The 24,521-nt window shown below is 42.2% G+C and overlaps 1 protein-coding gene across 2 annotated transcripts in view; it reads right to left on the reverse strand.

The window, feature by feature from the left end:
* CEP104 (centrosomal protein 104) overlaps window positions 1–24,521 on the reverse strand; it is a 503,971-nt gene that overhangs the window by 128,920 nt on the left and 350,530 nt on the right. The gene's annotated exons all lie outside the window — the stretch shown is intronic.

Genomic DNA, 24,521 nt, shown 5'->3' on the forward strand with positions numbered 1-24,521 from the left:
CCAGACAGAATCAGGGGGTGTCCAAGCAACAAACAAATTGGGAGCTTGCAGCCTCATGACTGTCGTGTATAGCCTGGGTGAGGACAGGTCGAAGATATTCAGTGACACCTGGGGGGACCTGAGCCACTGAAGCCCAAAAGAAGTGAGAGTATTACCCAACAGACAGCTCACATTTACAGTTTGAGGCACTAAACTGGTGGACGAGAAGACTCTCTTTCTGAATATCTCTGCCCATTTTGACTCTATCGGGGGCGGAGGGCAGGAGTAATTGGATATGTGTTGGGGTTAGTTTTGATATCAAACACCAGCATCACCAAACTGTCAAGGGAGGGGTACCCTGATAAATATGCTAGGTCACCCAGGGTAGGGTGGTGGCTGTTGACAGGAGAAAGGGGTAGAGCAAGGTGTGACCCATCCCATCTCCCCCCGAATGTCTGTCAGAACCTCGGTAAGAGGAGCTCTGGATGTCTGTCCCAACTTAAGTACTCCAGTAAGAACACTGGGTTTAACGTCCAAGGTGGGGGAGCTGGAGATCAAAGATGCTGGCTGCCCTATTCCTTAATGTGTCACAAGAAGACTTTCCTTAATGGCAGCATCTTGAGGTGAGAAAAGGCCCAACTCAGCGGGTGGTATCAAGGCAACCAGCCTCTTGTAATTTGTTGTACCAATTTGCCTCATGGCATGGCTGCCCAATCTCATCACCAGCATAATAATCACTGTCAAAATCCATACCTAAAATGGAATGTAGAGTATATGCTGTGTGAAGGAAGCAGTGACTCAACAGCAGCTGGGCACATCCTCAGTCGTGATCTCACAGGCATGAACTCAGAGTAAGATAGTACGTATTCTGGTGTTAATAGGAGTCGGCACTGGTGTCAAAGTTTTGGGAACCAGTGTGACCCTAGCACCAGAAGTGGTGTCAGAACCAGAGTGGGAGGCAGCCAAATCATGGGCTCGGAGGGTCCAACTGGCAAGAAGGGAAAACCCAACTGCAGTATGCTAGATGGGGTGCCAATCAGCTCTATGAGACCCAAAGACACACCACAGGAGTCTGCAAGGATTCGAAGAGTCAGAGCATAGTTTTCTGGAACTCTTGGATCTGTTTTGGCATAGAACAAGTTGTAGGAAAGGCAGTTCCGAAGTTGACAGATTTCCAGAGCCACCATCAAAAAATATGGTGCTGCCATGCGCCATCTCAGGAGAATGAATGTGGCGGGAGGGGCAGAGTTCCACTTAGCACTTAGATTTCTTTGACTTACCCAATGACTTTGAACAAGACGAAGACCGACCTCTGGAACAACTCCTGCAATATCTAGATCTACAGGGAGTGCAGAATTATTAGGCAAGTTGTATTTTTGAGGATTAATTTTATTATTGAACAACAACCATGTTCTCAATGAACCCAAAAAACTCATTAATATCAAAGCTGAATATTTTGGGAAGTAGTTTTTAGTTTGTTTTTAGTTTTAGCTATGTTAGGGGGATATCTGTGTGTGCAGGTGACTATTACTGTGCATAATTATTAGGCAACTTAACAAAAAAAATATATACCCATTTCAATTATTAATTATTACCAGTGAAACCAATATAACATCTCAACATTCACAAATATACATTTCTGACATTCAAAAACAAAACAAAAACAAATCAGTGACCAATATAGCCACCTTTCTTTGCAAGGACACTCAAAAGCCTGCCATCCATGGATTCTGTCAGTGTTTTGATCTGTTCACCATCAACATTGCGTGCAGCAGCAACCACAGCCTCCCAGACACTGTTCAGAGAGGTGTACTGTTTTCCCTCCTTGTAAATCTCACATTGGACCACAGGTTCTCAATGGGGTTCAGATCAGGTGAACAAGGAGGCCATGTCATTAGATTTCCTTCTTTTATACCCTTTCTTGCCAGCCATGCTGTGGAGTACTTGGACGCGTGTGATGGAGCATTGTCCTGCATGAAAATCATGTTTTTCTTGAAGGATGCAGACTTCTTCCTGTACCACTGCTTGAAGAAGGTGTCTTCCAGGAACTGGCAGTAGGACTGGGAGTTGAGCTTGACTCCATCCTCAACCCGAAAAGGCCCCACAAGCTCATCTTTGATGATACCAGCCCAAACCAGTACTCCACCTCCACCTTGCTGGCGTCTGAGTCGGACTGGAGCTCTCTGCCCTTTACCAATCCAGCCACGGGCCCATCCATCTGGCCCATCAAGACTCACTCTCATTTCATCAGTCCATAAAACCTTAGAAAAATCAGTCTTGAGATATTTCTTGGCCCAGTCTTGACGTTTCAGCTTGTGTGTCTTGTTCAGTGGTGGTCGTCTTTCAGCCTTTCTTACCTTGGCCATGTCTCTGAGTATTGCACACCTTGTGCTTTTGGGCACTCCAGTGATGTTGCAGCTCTGAAATATGGCCAAACTGGTGGCAAGTGGCATCGTGGCAGCTGCACGCTTGACTTTTCTCAGTTCATGGGCAGTTTTTTTGCGCCTTGGTTTTTCCACACGCTTCTTGCGACCCTGTTGACTATTTTGAATGAAACGCTTGATTGTTCGATGATCACGCTTCAGAAGCTTTGCAATTTTAAGAGTGCTGCATCCCTCTGCAAGATATCTCACTATTTTTGACTTTTCTGAGCCTGTCAAGTCCTTCTTTTGACCCATTTTGCCAAAGGAAAGGAAGTTGCCTAATAATTATGCACACCTGATATAGGGTGTTGATGTCATTAGACCACACCCCTTCTCATTACAGAGATGCACATCACCTAATATGCTTAATTGGTAGTAGGCTTTCGAGCCTATACAGCTTGGAGTAAGACAACATGCATAAAGAGGATGATGTGGTCAAAATACTCATTTGCCTAATAATTCTGCACTCCCTGTAGAGCCAGACCACTTGGAGCGGTCCCTTCACTGAGTCTTCAGATTCTTGACGATGTAGAGTTTCACTCCGCAGTCTTGAAAGGCCTTTGGGTTTTTTGACATGCAACTGCTGCAGTCCTTAGGGTCATGGCTAGACCCCAAGCACAAAAGGCAAATCTGATAAGGATCTGTCACAGTCAATTTTTTGTGACGGTCCCTACAATGTTTAAAACCTGTTGTTTTGGGAGGTGACATTTCCCTTGCACATTGTTTTACGATTTTAAGAGGTCATAAGAGTCTCAAAGCGACAAGAGGGAGCTCTGGATCGATGTCAGGTGGCACAGCAAAGACAGAGCTGATGTTAGTGTGCAGGTGTGGCACTTCTGTAGGTCCCACGTGTCATTTCTGGATGACTTTGGTGCAGAGTTGCATGGCATCACCTACCTCCAGTGCACAGAGGTACTGCTGAAAATGTTCCCTATCCAGTCTGAAGCCTAGGGAATTTTTGAAAAGTGAAGAATCTGCTGCTAGAAGTCTCTATCAGAAACTAGTATTTTCTATATATACAGGAAGAAAACAAGGATAGGAAAAACCCTGAACTTTTGTGAAATGGGCGATTGAATATGGACAAGGTATGGCTACTGAGCACCCTAAGGTCTGTCCCAGTGTTTCCACTGTTCAACAAGTCATGTGTAGAAAGGATAGATGCAACCCTCTACAATTGGACCTATCGTCCCTCTTACTACCACCTGTGGAAGTAACAAAGAAAGAAAAGAAGGAAGGAAAAAGGAAAGAAGGCAGTGAAGAAAAATGAGTGGGAGCTGAGTATTACTGGCATGGACTCAGTGAGTGGCCTTGGCCAATCTTTATGGAGTGAAGGGAGGAGGATTTTAAAGATCTGCTCCCTGCCCTCCTCAGCGCTACGTATACATGAGAAATCTGCCCCAGAAGAGATTGTAAAGACTACATTCAAATAGACTAATTAATTAAAACAAGACCCCTAATATGAAGGCGAAAGAAGCAGCAGAAAATGTAAGTGTGGAGGGATACGGAGGCGAGAGGAAGTAGACTGCAGGAGAATGCTGTATCAGGTGACATCAAGTAATGAATCCCTGCGCTATTTCAATAGAGATCGAGGCCTGGATGCCAAAGGCCACGTTCCACTATCCACTCAGGAAAAAGCACGAAAATGGGACATCACTGAAACGTGCATCAATTATAAAATTAGGAAATACGAAATTTTACAAATTGTAACACCGTTACGTAAAACAAAAACAGTATAAAGTGTCCCAAGCCTGAGCCTTATCACAATAAAATAAATCAATTTGAGAATTCTCTTAAGTGGAGTGTGCAGTAACATAAATCTATGGGCATAAGATATGTGCACAAAAAGATACGAGTCTTTAATACACAAGTATGAAAAAGGAACATCTGAGGGACCTGAATTCAGAAACAGCAGAACATGGAGGCTTATACAACAGATTTTGCTGGGATAAGTAGTGGCCAAAAAGATAAATACTTAAAACAGTATTACAATTGCAAGCAATACAATTATTTGAATAGGATATAACGGAGTAATAAAAGCATTTAAAAGCAAACGAGAAAAATTGTTTTTAATCAATAAACAGGCATACAAGAGTAATGATGCAGCAAACATTAAGTAAATATTAAGTGCCAAACATAAGATATCAAAAATAAATTTGTGAGGAGTTCGAAACAAGCAACATACATGCATCTATCCCATTTATTAGTTATACATTGTAAGATACAATCTTGTTATGAGGACTAATGTGTGTCAGAGCCACTCTTAATAGAAGGAACATTCCAGAATTTGCATTTCTGTGATGTCTATTTCTGTGTTAGTTGGTCTTTAAGTGGATTGTATGTTAATGTTTCAGTCTACAACTATACTAAATACACAAGGTCATCTTCAAGGACAAAGATGCGGCACTACGGTACCCGTTTTCGATTTGCAGTACTTTCCTAAGTGAAGTGACATTGTTTTCGAACATACAGAGCCGCATCGTAGCCCTGCCAAGGCTACTTAGGATTCTTCCAGGAGTGGTAACTTGTTCCAAATTTATTGCAACAGTCTATTATGAGTATTGCACTAATGCTAAATTTAATAGGTACACAAATATGCCCAAAAGTAATCAGTCCTGAAGATGGTCTCATGTACAAATGGGGGCCGAAACAACGACATATGTTGTTGGTACATCAATCATTACTCTTGTACACCTGTTCATTGATGGTGTATCAATTAATGTTGTTTAGACTGAATTATTTGAAAACAGTCTTTCTTGATTTAATTTCAATGTTTTTATTGCGGCGTCCCATCCCATAGGTGCGGATAATTTAGTTGCTAGCAACTATATTTCTGGCCCTAAATAATCTCCTTGTTTGCCATTTAGCATTACCCAAGACCACAAAGTGTTACTGGATGGCCCTTCTCCTCTTCTTTCCACGTGGGAAGAAGGGGGCACTATACATATGAAAAAGTAGAGGTGATTACTACAGGAGTGAGAAATTAGTGAATGAGGAAGCGGAGGCCCTGTACACACATAGAAAAACAAGTCATGAGGAAGATTGCTAGAAATTATGGTAACATACAAGCTTCCATGACTAAAAACGAAGGTGAAAGAAATCGGCGCCTCAAAAAAAAGTACTAGAAATTCTGACATAAATGTGTACTCCTTGGACAGTAAATCTGACAGTGATAATGGGGCTATTATAACAGAACAATGACAGCCTGAACGCAACCATTGATTAGAGTACAAAACTATGGGGAAAATAATGAAAGTAAATGTGCATAATCAGGTGGAAGGATGGTCTGTTAGAAGTTAGTAAACATTGGGTAAGCAAGGTACTGCAGCACACACTACCAGGGCAAACAAACACATTCCCTGTGCTTTGAGGAAAGGTGGGAGAGTGAACCACAGCAGTCGAACTGCTGCGGTTGCTTCAAATGGGTAGGGTGTGTCTGAGCAGAACCACTAAAGAAAGGCATTGGTTAAAACCATTTCAAATTCTTTGCTTCCACCAGGAATGTACCAAATCTGCAAAGGTAGAGAAACGCACAAGGACAAGCTGCAGTAAATTAGAATATAATATATATATCTTAAAGAGTTGCTCGACTCTGAAGGAAAAGATGGAATACATCAGGCAGTATGTTTTATTTTTTTTATTTTTTTACAGGAACTTTTGATTATCTCAAAGCAAACACGAGACATGAAGGTTAATCTCCCTCTCTCTCATAAAAGTGTGTATATATATATATATATATATATATATATATATATATACATACACACATATATAAACACACACACACACAGATTGCCTTCTGATGATATTCAATTCAATAGGAAGTTATAGCTAGAACCAACTTTTCCCATAGATGGACAAAGTTTATTAAATTTTCAAAGGCAGTTTGCCACTCACGTTAGTTACTGTGTGGAAGGTTTCACAGTGATTCGTCAAGCAGGGGCAGAGAAACAAAAAAGGAGGTGAGGTCCTAAAAAGCTTTTTCCCCATGCAATGTCTATGGGATTTTGCTTTTTTTTTTTTTTTAAACAACTACAGCCTGGATAGCTGAATGATTCTACACCAAATTTGGCAGAAAGCTAGATCCTAGTCCAGAAAGGATGTTTTTGTAAATTGGTTTATATGTGTTCAGTAGTTATGAAAGGAAGAAAAATATAGATATCAAGGGACACGGATCAACTGCGAATCTACAAACAGGGGTGCCACAGATCTGGGTGCAAAGCAAGGCCCTGCTTGGCTGGCGGCAACCTGACAGGGAAGTTGTGGCCACCATTTTCTTGTTGCTTGGTCCAGGGGAGGGAAAAATAATCTGTAAAAACACATAAGCAGTCAGGAAACAAGTATCCTGACCCCCAGAAGAGAGGTGGAGGGGTCCAGAGGGACTCCTCATGGGCAAAAATTAACTCAAACTTATTTTGGTTGATCTGTGGATACACCACGGTGCCCAGAGTGGCCCACAGTGTAAAATCGCAAAGGATCCGCAGATTTGACGGACAATGGGGGGAAAAACCCTACACAAACCACAAACTCCTGGCCACAAGGCTAAAGGACGTGCACAGCATGGGGTTGGGTGCATGCATAGCGGTTGGATGCAAGGCCTGTCCACAGGTGGTTGTATTAATGTATGGCAGCTATATATTACTTTACATTTAAAAACCCATAGAAATTCACTTAAAAAAAATAATTATAGTTAGGTTCACATTTTACCCACACAAAACCACAGTAATTCAGCAGTTATAGTTATACTTATCTGAGGAAATTATAATTGCTGAAGTTCTATGGTTTTCTATGGGTAAAATGTGAACCTAACCTTTAGTTTTTGTAAGTGAAAATGATATATATATTTGTGAGGATGCATTGTTCTATTAAATTATATGTGTGACCACAATACTGTTGTCCGGGCATGTCCTTTGCAATTTGGAGGAGTTGGTGCATGATACAAGTGGATAGCTGGATCCACGATCGGAATAACCTAGTGGCGGTTATGTTTCTGTAGAAGAAGCATTTATTGACTTTCCTATATCTTTGGCATCATTTGACAAATTTTCACAAAATTTTCCAGAAAAAGTGGCCCGGTGATTTCTGGTGCGCATGGAAAGTTTCGGGGCATTCCGCCATGCGGGGGCTGTGAAAAAAACAGCGAAAACAAATTTGAATTTGCCATGTTAATTCCCGTAGGATATGTCAACAAGTCTACTGTCCGAACCGCTGGACAGAATTGCATCAAATTTGGCAGAAAGCTAGCTGTAGGTACGCAGATTGTGCTTTTTGTTAATTGATGTAAGTCCATTCAGTAGTTACTTCTAGAAATTTAGGGAAATTCAAATTTGCATATTTCTGGCCACAAAGTACTCGCAAACAAAGACGAGCTTGTGCAGGATAATGCACTTCAAACCTGGAAGTGTTGGGAGCCATCTTGGGCCCGCACTGCCCTGGGGACTGCCATCTCCCTTGGGCTTTCATTTTTATAAACGGGGGGGGGGGTCGTGGTGCCCCAGGGACCCCCCCCCCCAAGGCTTTTAATCTATCATATGCAGGGGGCCGCAGCACCCCCATGCCCTGGGGACCACTACCCGCTGGGGCTTTGTTTAAAATATATACAGGGGGCCCGCAGTCCCCCACACCCTAGGGACCACCACCTCTCAGGGCAAAGAGAAAAAAGTGTTAAGTGTTAAGGGGGTCTAGTTCGACCCCCACCTTTCCAGGGCTTTCATTATTATAAATGCGGGGGTGCCCGCAGCCACCCCATTGCTCCCACGCTTGTTTGTATATAGGCACCCCCAGGTGGGCCAGGTCCCATAAACATTACAATTGTGTGTGTGTGTGGGGGGAGGCTCCTGCCCCCCCCCCCCCACAGCCCCAAGGACCACCACCCCCAGGGCAAATATTTAAAAAAATAATGGGGGTCCTTTTGGGACCCCCAATCTCTGGGGCCCACGGGCTATGCCCATGTTGGAGGGGGGGGCTCACGGACTCCCTTGTGGAGCCACTGATGGCTCTGGGGACCACCACCCTCCAGGGCCGGCACCAGCTTTGTCCCGAGGCACCCATCCCCAGGACATAGGTGTTTGCTGTGACTTGGATGTGGCTTGGCTGCAACCTTGAGGGCTCCATCACAGTCCCTGATGGCCCATAAAGGGCTAAAAAAAATATACAAAAAAATAAAAAAGCTGTAGCTCAGTGTGCATGGTGATCCCATGGTATGCTTTGGTCTATTTCTGGGATACTGCCCCCTACATGTGCCCCTAAACCCACCTCGTTGGTATTGTGGTTGGTTTTGTCTGCGATGTGGATGCCTCTGCTGTTTGTGTTCTAAATCCACCTCTAAACTGAGGATTCTGAAAGGATCCCCTGTATGGTCTGGAGTATAGTGCAGCCATTGCTTTTGCAGTGTCTTAATCTTTGCGCCATTTCTTAATGGCTGTGTCAACTTCTGGCCCAAAAAGTTGTTTTTTATTGAATGGCATATTTAACACCGCTTGTTGTATTTCAGGTTTAAAGCCAGAGGACCTGAGGCATGCATGCCTTCTTATTGTTACTGCAGTGTTGACACTTCTCACAGCGGTGTCTGCTGCGTCTAGGGCAGATCGAATTTGATTATTCGTGATGGCTTGCCCTTCCTCCACCACTTGCGGTGCCCTCTTCTGATGTTCTTTGGGAAGATGCTGAATTATTTCTTGCATCTCATCTCAATGGGCCCTGTCATATCTAGCTAACAGTGCTTGTGAGTTAGCTATCCTCCACTGATTTCCTGCTTGGGATGCAAATCTTTTCCCTGCTGCATCTAACTTTCTGCTTTCTTTGTCTGGTGGGGGTGCATCTCCTGATGACTGGGAGTTTGCCCTTTTTCTGGCAGCGTTGACTACTACCGAATCTGGAGGAACTTGTTGTGTAATCTAATCAGGATCAGAGGGAGGTGGTTTGTACTTTTTCTCTATCTTGGGCGTAATTATACGTGCCTTAACTGGCTCACTAAATATTTGATCAATGTGTTTTAACATGCCTAGGAGCATGGGGAGGCACTGATATTTTGACTGTGTGGATGAGAGGGTATTAAACAAAAAATCCTCTTCTACCGGTTCAGTGTGCATGGTGATCCCATGGTATGCTGTAGACCTAGCTAAAACCTGATTGTACACAGTGCTATCCTCAGGTGGTGAAGGCTTAGAGGGATAGCTGTCTGGGTCATTGCTAGGAATGGGAGCTGGATCATAAAGATCCCATGGATCTACATTGTCCTGTTGTGAGTCAAAAGAGTGTGATGGTGACTGCACTGGTGTAGGACTGGTAGGAGCAGAGGTATGCAGGTATGGGGAGTGAGGAGGAGAATGAGGAGAAAAATTGAGGAGGTGGTGGTTTCTCCTTTGGCTTTGGCACTTTAGCTGGAGGCTGCATAGTGTTCAATTCCTCCTGAAAGGCTAGCTTTCTCTCAGATTTTGGAGGAGGTGCTGTTAGGATTCTGCCTGTTTCTTTGTGGATGTGAATCCTGGCTAGCCATTCGTCCATTACTTCAAGTATTGGCTGTACTTGAGACTCCTCTTCAGAGGTTTTGTGGCTTTCTTTTAGTTTCTTTGAAAGTTCATGCTCTTCTGTGTACCCTGCCCTTGTCGGCTCCGAAGCCGGGTTTTTCGGTATCGAAAAAGATGGTGTAGTGGATGTTGTCGGCTCCGAAAGGGATTTCCAAATTTTCTACTCCGAAAAATGGTGTTTGCGGGAGTCGGACATGGAGCTTTTTATTGCCTCTGATGGTTTTGGAGGAGTGGCCCTTTTCGGTGCCGAACTGCAGTTTGGCCACCGGAAGTCTTTTTTCGGGCTGAGCCATGGCCCTCCGGCAGTGGCGTACCCAAGGCCTTATGTTTCTGTCTTTGTGATGGTACAGGGGCAGGCGTACCCACATTTTGACCTGCCGTGACAAGTCTGTCTTCCTCGGATTCCTGTTCGGAGTCGGAACCTCGAACGGAGACTGTTTTCTGCATGATTTCTTCCTCCTCCACGTCGAGCTGTTCGGAGCTTCTGGACCTCCTGTCTCCAAGAGTCTTTTTGGACCGGAAGGATCGACAGGCCTCACAATTTTCTTCCCGATGATCTGGGGAAAGGTAAAGATTACAGACGAGATGTTGGTCTGAATAAGGATATTTCGCGTGGCACCAAGGACAGAACTGGAATGGAGTCAGAGCCATGAGGCTTCCACGCGGTCGGCCCGACTAGGCCCGAGTTGGGCGCATGCCCCCCGAGGGGCGAGTAGAGTTGTCTTCTCCGACGGTACCGATGGAAGATGTAAACCCGATCAATACAATACAGACGAAAATAAAGCGTTTTCAAAGTTTTCCGAATCGAACTTTCAGAGCGAAAGGAAGCACGTCCGAAAACGACGGCAGAAAGAAAACAATCTAGCATGGAGTCGATGCCAATGCTCAATGTAACCGAAGAGGAGGAGTCACTCGATCACATGACTAGAAAACACTTCTTCGAAGAAAAACAACTTGTAATACTCCGAGCCCAACACTAGATGGCAGAAGTATAATGCACAGCATGTATATCTGCAGCTACACATGCCACCGAACATATATATATATATATATATACTTATCTTACATATACTTGCAATGCAGGGTAACTGCCTGCTTGATAAAGGCATATGTGTGGAAAAGGCATGTGTAGTAAAGCCATATATTCATCTTGTTGCAGTACACTGTAAGTTTAGACCCACCAACACACTACATGGCTCCAGAGACCCACTTCACAATCGTACATGCCCTTCAGATTTCCTGTTCTTATTTGACTGTTACTCTGACCTCATTGTTTAGCACAGACCAAATTGGAAGGAGGAAGCAGGATCTTACAGTTATTAATGGCACACAGTAGTGTCTTGAGTTTTAGAAAAAATATTTTCAGACTGCGCATTCTAGTGTACCTTTGATGTTACCAATCAATCTATAGTTTGGGGCTTGAGATGTACTGTAAATTCACCAGATTACAGAGCCCAATGAATAGAGACAATTGTTGGTTGTCATCTTAGCCACACTTATCAGATCTGTTATTCTGAATAGGTTATTCCAGGGCACAAGCATATCAAAATACTAGTTATTGATTGTTTTCTATATGAAAGCAACGCAAGTGATAAAAGAGTCTGTTAATTTATTAGCAAGATGTAGAAGTTGGAATTCCTGTTATGCCTTTGGCTTCATTAACTCAAATTACCCTCATGAGATAAAAGCCCAGTCAAACACATAGGACACGGAACATAAATAAATAATTTTCAAATGTGATGCGCGGATACACACTATTGCATAGGAGTCTATAAGTAAGGTATTTATTTTTGGTGTAATAAATTGTTTATACTTCTTTCTTTTTCCAACACTATACTAAACGCAATGTTTATTCACTTTTAAATGTTCAGCCTCGACACCGTTTCGTTTTTGCTCTTGTTTGTTAACACAAGCTACTATTATGGGCCGACCTGACTAACAAACATTTAATAGGGCTGTTATAGCAATTACCCTTTAATTTATACTCCAGTCTGAACACATTATTCACAATATGTGCACGTTTTAATGCAGTTATTGCCAGAGCAAGGACATGAAACACCAAACCAAATATAACAAGTCTGTATTGATAATTATATGGAGTTCGAGACGAAAGCTCGACCTTTTCATATTTTATCTACGAATGTTGTGCCAATGACTAGAAAGCTTTTGTAGCTGAACAAAAACAAACATAAAAGACGCCCATTCAGTGACGCAAAACCCTCTGCCAGGCTTATTGTGACATTTGTCTTTGTTCCGTGTAGTTAATTTAGCTGTCGGATTGCCCCGTTTGTTGTTCATTAACTTGTGCTGAGAATTTTTTAGAAGAATCCATAGCATCTGAAAGGCACGTCAGTTTGCCAGAAAACAACTATTATACTAGTACCGAATCAGACTTCAGTCCTACATCGGCAAATAAACAGCCCCTTTCTATGAATGTCTACGGCGCACCTTGTGCTGCTAAACAACTGCCTTTGACACATCAGTGACAAATCCATACTAACGCACGACTGCACTCCTGTGGACCTCCTCTTTTCCCACCGGGGTTAGAACTGATCCAAACAGTAACTAGCAGAGCAATCTTACTCCAAGTCATTAGCGGGGTTTCACCTGGCTCCATCCTAGCCCCCATAATCTTCGAACTTTTCATGAAGCCCAGGTTACTCTCCTGAAAACATAAATCATCTGAACCCATCAATCACATGATTCGGTATCTATCGAAGGGCAGGAGCGTTGCTCGGACAGTGTGATTAGGAGTTGGGTGAGGTGTGAGCTTTCTGATTTTTCGACATATATTGTTTAAATACATTATTATATGACAGGCAGGGTGTATGAGTGGGGCTTACGTGGCAGCGGAAAGGGGGGGTAATGCGGACTATTAGGAGTACTAAGAGAGAAAATACAATATTTTGTATAATAATCAATGTTTATGACTCAAAATAGTGGGTGGGTGCTTTTTTTTGTCAGTGTGTATATAACAATTCTTGGTAAAATCCAAATGACATCTCACAATACCCGACTGAAAGCACCTGTACCTAACTGTTTATCTGAAAATACACCTCTTGGGGGGGGGGGGCAGAGGGTGTAATACCCCAAACACCCCCCTTAAGCTACGACCGTGTCGAAGGGCATCCATCATTAGCACAAGACATTCAACTACTAGAATTCAGCTACTGCCTCATTCTGTCACAATTGAATTCAATATACCTCGTAAAACACCCAACTAAAATAATGTGTTCTTCGATATGCAGCAGACCAGCAAAAAAAAAAAGAAAAGAAAATCCCATCTAACTTTTTGGGTAACGACCTGGGACCATATTACAGAAAGTGCCCCAGGGGTGCAATGGGCATGTGTGCTCTTTTTGTGTGTAGGGGCCGCTGGCGCTTGCGAGACCATTTTTGTAATTCCCTCATTTGCATTGGAACGTGGCCCCATAAAATTGAAAGAATCTTTGCCTCTGCGCCTGTAACGTATTATGTATGTGGACGCAAAGGCAAAGACACTGCCACGAGGCACACTGAAAGAGTGCCACCAAAAGATGGTGCACTGTCAGTGCACCCCCCTGATGGCAGCCATCTGGATGAGGAAATGGGGGTCACATAGGCCCTCCCCAGACATCCCCTTGCAGGCGTGTCACTCACTGCACTCGCCTGCATCGGAACTGCTAATCCCTCTTTAAAAAAGTGGGTGGGTTGCCGCCTGCACTGTGAAACAGAGTGGCTTGAAAGCAGCCGCTTTGTATTTCACTTGAATGCGCTGATTCCAGGGCAGCAAGAATTTGAAACACACTGAAACGCATTGCACTTTATCTGGGCACGGCACACCTATTTAAAGGTGCTTCATGGCACGAACAGGAAAAATGTGTTCTGTGTGTAATGAAGGCCTTGTTAGATTTGACCCCAAAAAGCCATGCAAAGAGTGCGGTCTACCATCCAGGACCCATGAAACCAAGAACGCACAAAAAACAATACCGGTTTAGAATTGTAAGGAAAATAAACTACTCCACATTCTCTCAGCCCAAGTTCGTACTGATATGCAAGTTCCCATTTCCTCATACACTGATGACAAGAACCTGTTTTTGACAGTTGTAACAGACTTTACATTTAAGACAAAGGCATACCTCCGCACCAGCCTAAGCACTGAAGGTAGAAAATGTAACCACACCACCTCCATTCTCACAGATCTGCACTGGCTCCACTAGCTAGCTTGCATCAGATATGTACAGTTATCATCTACACGACAAACAATCCTCACTACCTTTAAAAAAAATGTTTACAAACTACAGTACTAAATTAGAAACTAACTAAAACTCCACAGCACAGAAAAAAAGCAAACACTGGCAACACCAATAGGTCTGATGTTGATATTAGCCTTTCCGCTTTGTCAATTATTATTTTATCATGGTTTTTGTAAAATGTCTGTTAATATAAAAAAAATTGCTAAAAACAAACTCAATGATATTAGTCCATCGTACTGAAAGGAACTACTTTGTGGTCCTTGTGAAAGAGTACTATGCCATTGCTCACAGTGAAGTTGGTGAATGGCTGAAGTGGCATGGCCCACTTTCCCGAGCTGGATGCTGTAGTGAAAGAAGAAAATGTGACCAGACCAAGAAATGAAGCGAAATGGCCGAAAGCAGATTAATCTTCACAAAAGTTTCCCAAAAAAAGTTCATCCTTCTCAGCTTCATCTTGTTAAGTTTCGGGGTGATCTCCGAAAAGAAGGGGGGGTGCCCAAAACATATAATTGCCATGCATTTTCTATAGACTTCTTTAGAAATGGCTAAAAGAAAAGCTGCTGATCAGAATTACACCAAATTCGTCATGAAACCTGATCTTGGTCCACCAATTGTGCTTTTTGTGATTTGGTGTAAATCAGTTCAGTAGTTTTTGAGAAAGTAAGGGTAAAAAATTATTTTATATACTGGCAGTTCCGCTCGTGAGAGTCCAGCAAGCCTCGGGTGAGACTGCAAAGTCAAAAATGGAGTCCTGTGATTTGCCGTTTTTTCTGTGAGCCTTCATGCGCTCGCAGGAGTGAGAAGCTTCCACAAGTCCCGCAAAAGCAAGTGCTCTAGTTTGCTGGCTGTTGGAATGTTAGAAATGAAATGGCGACCATTACTGTTTACTGTGAAAACTGGACGTGTTATGGAAATTAAGTAAAAAAGCTATAAAAGGAAGCAGCACCACACAGTGTTCAAAAGAACCTACTAAGAGCAGTGTACATTTTATGCAAGCAGTTGTCAAAAAAGACACGATTTGCTAACAATAACCAAGACCTGAAGGTGCTAAAGACAACACTACCTGGACCCTTCATACTGTGGTGAAAACTTTAGATAGCCCATCTTCTGAAGCAAAACAACACACGTACATAGGTTACTACCTGGTGCACACACACTTCTATGTTAAGTGTAAATTATCATAGTGACATGATTATCTCTATTAACTCAAGACTGCTTACAAAAGTTTGTATCTACTACGCAGAACCTTTCTCCTACTGGAAACTTTTTCTGCAGAACCAAAAAGTTGTAAGGAGCATAATGAATACAAGACAACTGTCACTTCACACACAATTACTCTTGAATGCAAACATTTATAACGTGTTCAGTACCTCTACACAGCTATGGTGCATTAGGAGCATGGGTTTTGTAAATGCTTACACCCATTAGTTGGAACAAAACTGTACAAAATTCCATATGAAAGTAATATGGTAGTTACCTGCCACAACGAAAACTGTAAACAAACTTGTACACTCATTGGATGATGTCATCAGTGATGCCATCAATTAAGAAATTTCAGATGTCATCAGTGATGTCAAACAATGTCACAGACCATGTCATGAGTGATGTCATAAGCAGTGCATAGCAGGGGTGCACGTTACAGTTAGTGCTACTAACTGTAACTGCTGAATTTCTGTGTATTTTTTGGGGACAGTGACACAGACATTAGTGGAGCTACAACATTGGAGGGAGACAAAAAAAATCATTTTTAAATTTTTTTTTTTATAATCAATACCACCTCTTGCAAAAGGGAAGGAAACAAATTTCACGAGGGAGAAAAAGAGGTTGTGGAGCAGGACCCAAAGAAAGTGGAAGGAGCACCAACAGGACCGACAGGAAAGAAACACTCCATGGGAAAGAACACCCCATGGGAGTGAAGAGGGGTAAAATGAAAGGACCATAATGGCAGTGGTAAATCAAAATGTAATGAATTTGTTGAACAGAATCTTGACAAAGGAGGAACTAGAAGTTTTAAACTATGGTTTGTAAATTTGTCCTAGTAGTAATTTTGGTTATGTCAAGACTAGAGTTGATCTCTTCCAGTTCATAAGAAAATTTAAACTGACAAATATACTTAAACAGAAATAAAAAATGAATGTACCTTGGCTGATAGGCATATCTCGAACCAGCACGACTTCATAAGATTAGTGATACTGACTTAATTATTACAGGGATTGGAACACAGAGCCAAGCACTGAAGCTTTTTTGTAAAGCCTAGACATAGCTTATGACAACTGCCCCCACCAGTAAATTCAAACCTAAATCCCGTTCTATGCCACATATGACTATTTTGACAATTTCCGTGAGGTTGCGACTGAAGCCCTACAAAAAAAAAAAAAAAAACTTAGAACAGACAAATATATAGGAAAAGACAGTATGACTTGGTCTAAAACACAGGCATTAAGAAACATAGCAACAGATGATAACATTGTTTTCGTCCTGCTGACACAGGAGGAAACATTGTTTTTATGCCCAAACGAATAAACATAAATGAGGCGGTGAGACAATGGTCTTTTAAAGAAAGTTACATTTTCATCAAAGAGACTTACTTGAGTAACAATGAAACATACTGGGATTTGTTAGTTAAGTGGAACTATTAGGGTATTATTGAACATGATGAGTTCTGTTACTTGACACAAGAACACCCTTGCGTAACAGTACTCTCAGGGATGTGGATTTCCATATTGTTTGGGGTCAAGGGCAACAAGTTTTCATGTTTATTTTGTCCTTGAGACAAGTAGGCCAAGCCCCCTGTAGCACAAACCCTTAGGCTGCCAGTTTACAGAGAAGGGAACTGTCTGCAGTTGAGGTAATATGCGTGTCCAAAAGTTAATGCTGTTTGAACTTGTATTTATAGTTCATTAATTAAAAGCCTTCATTATTAGGGTGAGTGCTCTAAATAAACGTCTTAAGGTCACCCTGCACTACTGAAGTGGAAGAACTTCTACTTCTGCCCAGGAGTACATTTCTAACCTTTCACATTATGGGAAAAGATTAGAGAAGAGCTGGTGAAAATCCTTAAAACATGTAAGTTAGTAGGTTTGCAAAGTCAAAGGCATTCCAGGCCTAGTAGCACTGACATAATCAGAAATACTATTTTCAGAGCTCTTACATAAAGACATTGCTGCCATAATTTGTTGCAGCACTACATGGCACCAAAGGGACAAGTAGATTTTTTTTACAGGACAAGTAGATTTAAGAAATAACTTGTCCCATGGACAAGTGGATATTTTATTAAATTCCACACCCCTGACTCTACTTATTACTCAAAATACACAACAACCAGATCAATCCCCAAAGGAGGCACATTGCTTTTTCTATTGGTAGCCTACTTTAGAATACCTCCAGGTATGTTGATTCCTTTACAAGCCAATGTGTGATTGCTTTACTATCATACATACAAGATACAGAGGACTTTCTTAGAAAGATAGAAGGCATACCTTGGGAGGAGGATTTTCATTTGATGACATTGGAAGTTGCCTTGATCTATGCTAGTATACAACATGAGACAGGTATAGAAGCATTAAAACATTTCCTCCGGGCCAGGGTAATATTCCTTTATACCTATACTATAAGGTACTGTTTGGAAATTAAGATCTTCCTTTTTAATGGTACACTGTACAAACAATTGTGCAGAACTGCAAAGGCCACATATTTTATCCCCAGTTTTGGGATTCAATTGAACAGCTGGTGGAACAGGTGTCCATGACCCCTGATCTCATGGAGGGTATGGAAAAGGTGATTCTATGGTTAAGATACATATGTGATTTGTTTGTAATATGCAGAGGTACAGAGTCATCTGGCAAAAAGTTAGATAGTATTTTTGGATGCAAGTGTGAATATGACTGGTAACTGGCTAGAAACAGCTATTTTTGGCTAGAAAGCACTCATCAGAAATCTACAGCGGGGAAAAGCCTATTATATGTGGAAAGTAGTTACTCTGCACCCCTAAAATCATGTACCCCTATGAAGAAACATCTTAGCTCTAGAGAACATGGTCAACAGATTCCAAGAAACAGGTCACTCTTTATTGGTAATGGATTAGGATAAGTATAGGGTGACAAAGGATACCAGTATGATCACTACTTTCTGCAAGAAATCACACAAAATAAGAAATTTTTTTAATAGGCATTGGAACATTTTGAGTTGGGATAGTCTTATAGTTAACTATATCTCTACACAATCTAAGATAAAATATCACAGAAGTAGATCAGTGCATGTTTTTAGTACACAATGACATTCCCAAGAGTAGAGAGGGAAGCCAGTTTGTGGCCCAAATACTTTTACATGTGTGGAAAATGCAAGGCATGTAAACACAGCACTAAGACCAACAGTCTCCCTACATCATATGGTACAGGTCAAAAGATGATTGATACATTTCTTAAATGCAGTATCAACAATGTGATTTACATTCTGTCTTCGGCTTTTGATAAACCTTATCCTTGGAAGTACCATCCAACCTGCTAAAAAAAAAAACCAGATACTTAAGTATATGAGGGCCATTGATAAAAATGGCAGTTTCTCGAGGCCAGACATTTTTCTGAATTCCATTTTTCGTACTGCAGTCTGTTAAAATGCTACGAGACATGCATCATTGGTCTTGATGGAAGGGGTGGCATCCGAGTCTTACAATTAATACGTAAAGAACTGAAGTATATCATTAGCTTAGAAAGAAAAACCCAGAGAGATCTCAATATGAACAAGGTAGTGACAGTACATCTAGGTGCTTTGGATCTGTTATTCTAAGTTTCCAGTCGTACTGCTTTGACATATGGTCTTTCTTTGTATTTTAATTGTTTGCAATTCTTACAGGAGACAAGGAAAGGACTATCTTGCGAAAGGTGGTCAGCACTCCCTACCCCTTGCCTTCCTGAAACAAGGCCTTATTTGCAGCAGATGTAAATATATCTATGTCTATTACCACTTATTTGTTTGTCCATTACTGTAGTAATAAGAAACTTGCATTTGTGAACTATTTTAAAGAAACCATGAGGTTATCACCTTGAATGTTACTCTTATGTATTCTATTATAAGTTCTGTACTAAGGAAGATATTTAAGCATGCACATTACTGAAATGCAGAAATGTAGACATAAAGGCTCATTAGAGAATTTTAGTGATGATATTACATTCATTACCTATTCCATCCATGGACGTTGATTCACCAAAGTGCCTGTGGTAGCGGAAATGACATCACACATAGTTTAACCTCAATGACATCACAGAAAATTGTCATATAACCTGGGACCTCATAGTAAGAGAATAATATAATAACAAAGCTACCACAAATAAATATCTACTGTAGATACCACCTGTATGTTAACAGGAATGATGAAAGTATATATGTTAATTAAACATTAAGCATGTCTTTTTTTCCCCCAAAGGGCATAGTGTCACAATGCATAGAACAAAATTAAGATGCAAAATGATTTCTACCACAAACAGCCATGATGCAATTGCTTCTGTACTGTACACCAAGAAGGGAAAATGTATTGATTCATCACAGGAAAACAATAAAAAAAAATAGACTTAATTGTAATGTTCACATCTAATAACGTGTAATGGCCATATATTTAATATATTAACTATGCTGTAGGCTTACAGGATTCCTGATTATTGTTACAATATTTCGATTTACGAGCACTTTAAAGGGATTTTTCCTTTTAGTAAGCTCAAATGTGATGGTTCTGTTCAAAACAGATACATTTTAATTTATTCACACTAATGAAAAATTATAATTTTTTTACAATCTACTTTATTCAATTATTTTACTTAGAACTGTGAGTAATGCTTTGCTGGAGTAGTTTATTTAACTGGTTCTCAATTTGAGCAGCAGACTGTTTACCTTCTGATTTTGGGCCTGGGTTTGCCACCTCTGAGGCCAGAGGGGTCGCAAAAGAAATGCCAGAATTCACAAGGGAAAAGCCAGGGGACAGTTGCGACCTTTGCTAATCCCTGAATGACATCCATAATTACATCTATTCCACTATATGATGGTACAATGGTATTGACTCATTTGTTTATGGACCGCACCCTCAGGGGTTGGTGGATGGCTATTTTATATATTGTTTCATAAATGTTACACCAGTATCTCACATTTGTAGGCTGGTTGTGTATAACTTCACACTTTTTGCATTAATGGAGTTGTAGCCCACCTGGTTAGCAGATGTATGATATAATAAATTGGAATTATAAGTCAACAGTGAACATAGTGAATTTCGGTATAACTCTTTGATTTAAGGTTGACAGTACTCTATGTTTTAGGAGTTTATTTTAATTGTCTTTTATTTTCCTCACCCTTTTCTATGCCTTCATATATTTTAAGATGGTGCTTCGTTTGGACACTGTGTTGTCCTCCATCTATGATCAAGAACTTTAGACTGTTTAACACCTGTGTACCATGTTTGACATCATGTTATTGTTAGAAATTGGGTTTCTGGTTGGCCTGGGTATGCATCTAAGCCAGGCAGAACCCACCCACTCTAGTCAGGGCGAGGGAGTTATACAACCAAGATAACCCATGCTCACCCCCTTGGTAGCTTGGCACGAGCAGTCAGCCTTATCCCAGAGGCAATGTGTAAAGCAATTGCACAACACACTTGACACAATAGGTACACCACAAAGGAAACATAACAACAAGTATAAACTGTATTGCATAAACCATCATTAGACAGAAAACAACATGTCAGCAATACATTGCTACACAAGCAGTTGTCAAAACATCACAGTGACTAGTATTCTGCAAAAATAAGCGGTAGTCGGCTAAACATATAAGTTACTGGTTATTCTCTAACACACGCAGTAGTCAGGTTGTCAGTACCATAAATAAACAGATCACGATAAAATCCCTATACCCAATGCCAAGACATCCTCATGAACGCATATATTGTGAAAAACATTGTGTTGTGGAGACCAAGACATCATCATGTAGGCCTATACCTGAAAACTACTCCATCTGGATCCACGCTGTGGGATAGACATCATAACATGTCTTACACCGTCTCCTGGAATCATAGTGACCGTATCCATACCTGGAGGAAAAAAGGGGGTGGGGGTAACAAAGCTGCACGCGGCTCTACTAGCAGCAGGGAGACCTCTCAGGGTCCCCGTGTAGAGCTGAGTGTCTGGCACAAACCTCCGGCAGCCGCCCATGTCCACACGGAGCGGCTACCAAGCTACACTGGCTTCGCGCTCAGCCGCTTCCAATGGAGAGCACACCCAGAGCCCCCCACCAGGGCTTCCCGGGTCGCTGCTGACATCTGCAAGGAGCGGACGGCTCCAGCCGACTTCGTTGATCCACCGGGCCACGCGCCTCAACCAAGCGAGACTCCCAGCCGGCAGGTAGGTCCTCTGTCCTGCCCAGTTGGCAGGCAATGATTCTTCATCCCTGGGCCCGGCGCCTCCTTTGAAAAGCGCGGCAGCAGTTACAGCATGGCGGTGACTTCTCCAGAAAGCAGTTCTTGCTTGTCCCGGGGTACAACCAAAAGCGAGTTTGTCTGCGCTAGCTCCTCCGCTCCTCACAACCTCCCCCACATCCGAGAGGTGGAGGGGGGCCCACACCAGATGGCATGGGTGCTTCCTGGCACTGCAGGAGGAAAAGGAAAGAGCCCTTTCATGTGCATAGGCAAAGTAGAATGCAGCACTTTTCACGCGCTTGGGGGGGGGAACAAACAATTAAAATACAGCGCTTCCCTCAGGCTGTATAAAATGAAGTGCAGGGGGAAGGGGAACACACCACCCAGTCCCTGGAAACAGCAACGGGTAGCACAGGGCTGCAGGGCACCCAGCAAGCAGGCCAGCACAAGGGGCTCAAAGCAGGCAGTGGCAGTCCTTATTGGCGACATAGTGCGTCACAGGTCAGCAAAACAGCAGACGTCCCAGGCAGTTCCTAGACAGTCCTTCCAGAAGCATCCAGTGTCCATTTCAATAGTCCTTTAGTGTCTAAAAATGTGGGGGAAGACCCACTATTCATTTTGTGCATTCTCCATAAAAGGGGGAGAAGGGTTTCTTCCAGGAGTGTCCCCTTTCTCCTCCAGCACAAGCTACAGACATCAGTGGGGGGTAAATGAGCTCTTTGTATGAGGCCAGGGCACAGTCTTTACAAATGCAGGTGTGCCCAACCTATCCCTCTCCCAGCCCAGGAAGACCATTCAATATGCAGATTCAACTCTGTGACACTGACACTCTCTCTGTGTACATGCTGTCTAAAAGGTAAGTCCAGCTGTCACTCTGCCCCAGACATGGATTGGAGGTAAGCTGAAAAACACTGCAGCCATAAGCACAGAGAAATGCCCACTTTAAAAAAGTGGCATTTCTAAGATGGTAATAAAAAATCCACCAACACCAGTAATTTCTCCCTACCATTACAACCATACCAAACATGCATACGCTACTCCTTGTAGATCAGACAACACCACTTAGACATATGTTAGGGCATGTCCAATGCAATCCCATGAGAAAGGCAGCACACACAGTAGTGAGAAACCAAATAGGCTGTTTGTCACTACCAGGACATGTAGTACTTACAGACACCTTTTACATACACAACACCCTGCCCATAGGGATAGCTAGGGCCTACATTAGGGGTGACATATATGTAGTAAAAGGGGAGTTCCAGGCATGGTAAGTACATTTAGATGATAGGCCCCTATGGCAGTAAACTGCGCACAGAGACCCTGTGAAACCGATTTGAAAGGTTACTTCTGTGGGTGGCGCAAGCTGCGCTGCAATCCCACTAGTAGCATTTAATTTACAGGCCCTGGGTAAAGGGATACTACTGTATAAGGGACTTACAGGTAAAATAAATGTGCCTATTAGATGTAAGCCAATCAAAACCAAATTTAGAAGGGAGAGCTCATGCACTTTAGCACAGATCAGTAGTGATAAAGTGCTCAGAGCCCTAAAGCCAACAAAAAGAGGTCAGAAAAGATAGGAGGAGGAAGGCAAAAAGTTTGGTGATGACCCTGTAACAGGGCCAGGTCCAACAGTGATCAAGGCTCTCTGAAGCGGACACGCATCATGGGGAAATAAGCACTTCTCACACCAATGTTTCCTGAGAGCTTGCTTTTCTCAGAAGAGAGAGGGAGAGAGACAGAGAGAGAGTGTTCTGTGTGTGTACATACTTCAGTTTTCAAGTAAAATCAAAAGGTATTGGCTAAGAAGCAGATCTAGACACTTCATCAGCATTTTACTGCACTGTAGCCAAACTCAGCAATGCCTTGCTTCTACATCCACCCAGTCTCAGAACAAGGAAGACCTAAAACTTTACCCTTCCAGAAATTTATGCCATCCCATCACAAGCTGAGAGCTCCGCTCGGTCGGTGCATGCTTGTGACATGAAGCCTGTACGAATCCTCAAGGGTTAGAACATTTTACCACAATACCGGTTCACCATCATGTGCATTTTTAATAAATTCATAAACATTAGAATATTTCCACACATGTCCTGTATCCCAAAACACTTCAATGGCGTAAAGGAAACATTTTTTTTTTTACTCCTTTTCAGAAAATGACCTGAAACAGGGATCCATTATTTCGTGGTTTCTCTTCAAACTTTACATGCAGCCTTTTCCCCTAATACTCCACTCTCACTTTTACGTGTGTATGTAAAGACCTGAACATTTCGCACCAAAGTACTGGCACCTTGACAGAAGTTTTACCAATCATCTGGTGGTGGATATCCACAAATGTCCTGAAATTAAATCCATCAGAGACAGAGATTCTACTTACCTCCTCAAGTAACACAGTGCAGTGTCTTACTGTGCCCAGAAATCAGGGGTTCACCACCTGCACTGTCTGAAATAGTGCACAATCTTTATCTTGCTCTAGGTCCTACTCTGTCTTTGGAGGCCTTGGGTACAAAAGTCGTTCACAGCTGATTCAAACATCTATGCATCCCTAAAAATATATTAGATGGTCATGGATCCCAACCTACAAACCATGGTGAGTAATGCACTCATCACATCAAAACTTGACTACGCCACTTTTATCTATTTGGAATCCCTGGAACAACTATCCGCTTCAGCTCGTTCACATCCTAGCTGTCCGTGTTGATACGGACACCTCAAAAAGAGTACACAACACAAAGTGCTAAGATTTCTACATTTCCTTCCCATTCGAATAGGAGTCGCTTTCAAAGCAATAAACATCATTCACACAGTCTTACATAAAAATGACCCTCTTTTTGAACTCTAATTGTGATTCTTACTGTCCAACCTGAGATCTTTGTTCTGCTAGTTTCTTCCTACTGACGATTTCAAAATCGAGAACGATTACCTTCTAGGATCACTGTTTCTCCACAGCAGCAACAGTGTGGAACGC

The sequence above is a fragment of the Pleurodeles waltl genome, chromosome 6 (assembly GCF_031143425.1).
Source record: "Pleurodeles waltl isolate 20211129_DDA chromosome 6, aPleWal1.hap1.20221129, whole genome shotgun sequence".
NCBI classification, from domain to species: domain Eukaryota; kingdom Metazoa; phylum Chordata; class Amphibia; order Caudata; family Salamandridae; genus Pleurodeles; species Pleurodeles waltl.